Source organism: Passer domesticus, chromosome 2, assembly GCF_036417665.1.
Source record: "Passer domesticus isolate bPasDom1 chromosome 2, bPasDom1.hap1, whole genome shotgun sequence".
Taxonomy (NCBI): Eukaryota; Metazoa; Chordata; class Aves; order Passeriformes; family Passeridae; genus Passer; species Passer domesticus.
Window position 1 is genome coordinate 64,403,929 of NC_087475.1, and position 4,284 is coordinate 64,408,212.

Here is a 4,284-nt window from a genome sequence, read left to right on the forward strand (position 1 = left end):
GGTGACGATGTCCCTGTGACCAGGTCACTGCCAAGACAGAACCTTTGCAGCAGCAGGACAGGATCTGCTTCCAGGCCACCCCTTGTGATGCAATGTGACACCGCTGTGCCCCTGTCTGACAGGAGTGCTCTTGCTCCTGACACTAAACGCTTGACATCCACATTGCTGAGCTGAGGGTGCTGCTCCCAACATGCTGCTCCCTCCCTGAGTTCATATTGTGCAACTTCACCAGCAGGATGCAGGGCCAGAAGTATTCGATTTTTAATCAGGCTTTGACTGTTTTTACTTAATCTCTGATTAATTCACCTTAATTCCTGTGTGACCTTCTTTCTCCTTTTGATGGAGGATAATTCCCTCTTCCTCCTGTTTAACATGGCTGGACAGAGCTCCAACCCTTTTGTCTTTTTCAGTCCAGGACTGTTTTTCTTAGTACCTTTTCTGCTCTAGCGTAGATACGAGACCATCAACTCCATCAGTGTCTTCTCCAGTTTTCACAGAAGACTTCATCCTTTTGAGAGATGTGTTACATTTTAGCTCTCTTTAGGCTTGGTGAAGATTTCAGAGGTTATAGGCCAATCCCAATGGAGAGTGGGGTTTTTTTCTACTCCAGAAGTTTATGCTACTTGGCTTCTATTATCACTTCAGCTGCTGGGAATCATTTGCAGTAACGTGTTTAAACCAGAAATTTCATGAGAAAGATCTACCCCAGGCTACAATTACGTTTGTAAAGTAAGCTGCTAGGTGATAGGAAAGCAAGAGAATCACACAAATAAATAGGTTTAAATTAACTCCAGGTCCTATACTAATGCATGATGACATTTACAGCTGCCTTGGCTTACCCTGCCATCTTCTGGCGATACCTGCTGCAAGATCAAAAGTTAAGAGGTGAAATGAGCTGAAATACTTTATTACTAGAAACACAAGAGTTGGCTCCAGTCCAACAGAACAGTTTCCTCAAATAACTATTTTTAATATACAGCACCATATAGAATTCCTGCAATAAATGTTAGTATTTTAGACTTTGATTTAACTTCTTTCAATAATGTAGTTATTTTACTGGATGATATTTCACTAGGCTAGAGAAACCTCTCTGGTCTGACAATGCCTGCCCTGGCAAACACAGATTTAAAAAAATGTACCCCACATTTCTCTCTCATTATAAAGCAACCAAAGATGTTGAGGCAGACAGGGCCACTGACTGGCCAAGTATTCAAGACTGTAACTGCTTGGTCTCCAAGTCTTTAGATGCTCAGTTGGAAACTGCTTCTCAGCCATCCAAAACCAAACCATTTGACACTTCCTACAACAAAACCACCAATCTGAGCTCCAATTCTCTCACTGTGTCTCCCAGCTTAATAGCTTAAATAATTTTCTCTTTTGATGGTTGTGTTGGGTTAGCATGTCAAGGCTTGGGTAGCAACGGGATTAAAGGGGTGACTTCTCTAAAAAGCTGCCACAAGTTTCCCCCATGTCTGACAAAGCCAATGCCACACAGCTCCAAGATGGACCCATGGCTGGCCACTGGCCAAAGCAGGGACAATGGATTCTCTGGGATAACAGAATTCATAAGGGGAATAATTACTACACAAGACCAATTGCAGTGGGAGAGAGGAGTAAGAATGCGTGAGAGGAGCAGTTCTGCAGACACTGAGGTCAGCGCAGAAGGAGGGGCAGGAGGTGCCCCAGGTGCCAGAGCTGGGATTCCCCTGCAGCCCCTGGTGCAGAGCATGGGGAGGCAGAGTGTTCCCCACAGGCCATCGGGGTCCAAGAGGAGCAGAGGTCCAGCCACAGCCTGTGGAGAACCCTATGGCAGAGCAGTGGGATGCCCAAAGGAGGCTGTCACCCTGTGGAAGCCCATGCTGGAGCAAGCTCTTGGCAGGACTTGTAATGTTTTTTCCTGAAGGACTGCGCCCTGTGGAAGGGACCCATGCTGCAGCAGAGTATGAAGTGCAGCCTGTGGGAAGGACTCACCTTGGAGAACTTCATGAAGGGCTGTCTCCTGTGGGAGGGACCCACTGGTGCAGACCTTGCTGTAGCAGGGACAGAGGGTGAGGAGTCCTCCCCCTGAGGAGCAAGGAGCAGCAGAGACAAATTGTGAGGAACTGACCACAGTCCCCAGCCCTCAACCGCCTGTGCTGCTGGATGGAAGCAGGTAGAGAATTCAGGAGTGAAGCTGAGCTCAGGAAGAAGGGAGGGGTTATAGGAAAGTATTCAAAGATTTTTTTTTTTCCTCATTACCCTCTTCTGATTGTTAAAAAATTCAGTTAATTTTCCCTAAGTGGAGTCTGGTTTGCCTGTGATGGTAATTGGTGACCTCTCCCCATCCTTAACTCATGAACCTTTTGTTGTATTTCCTCTCCCCTGCCCAGTTTAGGAGGGGAGCAATAGGACAGCTTTGGTGGGCACCTGGCAGCCAGCCAGCATCAACCCAATACACTGGTTTTCCTGTTTGTTTTCCATTTCTCTTTGTATCTTGCCCAGAATCAGTCTGTTTTTCTGCTTGGTTTTGCTCTTTGACCAGCTCCCAATACTCCCTCTTTACAAAGATCTCAGCACTGGCCATCCCTTAAGGCTGGAATTGAGTTTGAATTTTTTATCTGGATATTTAAAGTGCTGCTGGTTTGGAAAGTGCCCCCCTCACCCAGAGAATAATTTGGACTTTCTAGTGGAAAACCAAGAAGTATTTGGTGTTTGGCAACAAAGGGATTAGTTATGTCTCAAAACTACAGGCCATTCTTTAATTCTCACCAAAAATATTAATTTTTTTTTGTCTGAAAATGTTTAGTTGCCATAAAGAGAGGGTTGGGTGTTTTTTGGCCTTTCCACAAAACATTGAAAATTTTCATGGAAAGCAGCTGTTGTGGGTCAAAAAAAAAATAAAATCAGAGTAATCAAAAAAAGTACTCTTTTTACTGTTCAGTAGAGGAGTTTGGATGGAAAATTTTGACCAGCCTTACTTTAAGACCTTTTATGGTTCTGTGTTGTGAAAGGATTAGACAGGGGTTCTATTGGGCTGCTCCACCTATTTCTGTTTATACTTCATTATGACAGTCTCTTCACTGCCCTTGGGCCTGTAAACCTTTCTCTTATGACATTTACATTATTTATTCACTTGCTTTAAAATGTTTACTTGCTTCTACTTCAATTTTAACAACAGGGCATCTTGTTGGTCTGCCTGATTCCCTCCTGGCTGCCTGACTCTTCTATAACAGATTGCTCTTAGGGGTTGTTCTGTGTGGCAGTAGGTCTTTAGGGCACTTCAGCCTTGCAGAACTTTATGTTTCTTTTGGTGTTCCCCAGTGGCATAAGGCTTCCTTGCATCTTTGCAACATCTTTAGCCTGGGACTTGGCAACACACTCACACCCCTGCCTCCTTGGTGTTTCAATACTGAGGAGCTTCCGTGTTATAGCAGAAATTGTTATTGTTCAGTCATTGAGGGTGATCCGGTTTGTGTTATTGCATTATTACTCATCCTCGTGGTGTCCAGGTTGTCTGAGATTCTGATGATCTCAGCCTTTTCTGCACTGGCTTGTGGCACCTATTCTGCTCTGGGACTGTGCCCTAAGAGCTTCCTGAGGGCTCCTGCTCCCACAACAGCACTAACTAGCACCCTAATTACAGCAAACTGCACAAGCTAATTCCAGATGATGATGGCTGCTGGTATCCTACAGGGAAAAACACTGTGGGGATGCAGGACCATGGCTGCTAAAGGAACTTCAGAAAGACAGAGGCAGTTTTCCATTCCTGCATGAACAGCCAATAACGTGATGTGTAGAAAGCATGCATGGAGTTGTGCTGGTGTCAAAATCATAAGGTAATGTTTTTTTTTCCGTAATGCACTGAAGATCTCCAGGGACATGGCAAGTCAGCTTTGCTGTTTGGCATCATTACCCCCCAGTGTCTTCACCAAAACCAAGACTAATTAGTTCTCTAGACACTATGTGAATGCAAACATACTGAGTTTTATTTTGCTTCCTCTAACTCCCATCTGATCACACTCAGTAGCACCTTCAAGCAGTGAACACATGAAGAAGTCTGCTGTCAGTCTCAAGCTCAGGAGCGGGGGATGCAAGGGGGATTTGCTGCAATTTGCAAGGTCCTGATGGACAGAAGCTGATGCTCACAACGTGCTATCTTGGCAGGTCTGAGTCTCTGCTACCCATCAGCTGAGGCAGTGCTAATTCTAATTCTCATTCTCAGAAATAAAGTGTAGAATCTAATCAAGTCAGGCTACATATGCTCTATACTCCATCTGTACTTCTAAGGCAATGAGCAAAGTGTCA

The 4,284-nt window shown here is 44.9% G+C and overlaps 1 long non-coding RNA gene across 1 annotated transcript; it reads right to left on the reverse strand.

Annotated features, from left to right (window-relative positions):
* Positions 1-309: 309 nt before the first annotated feature.
* LOC135295483 (uncharacterized) lies at positions 310-3,025 on the reverse strand. The gene is made up of 3 exons (XR_010357596.1): positions 2,958-3,025; positions 1,972-2,064; positions 310-508 (listed from the first exon to the last, which is right to left on the reverse strand). It is a non-coding gene; the product is annotated as an uncharacterized LOC135295483 (long non-coding RNA).
* Between the last annotated feature and the right edge of the window lie 1,259 nt (positions 3,026-4,284).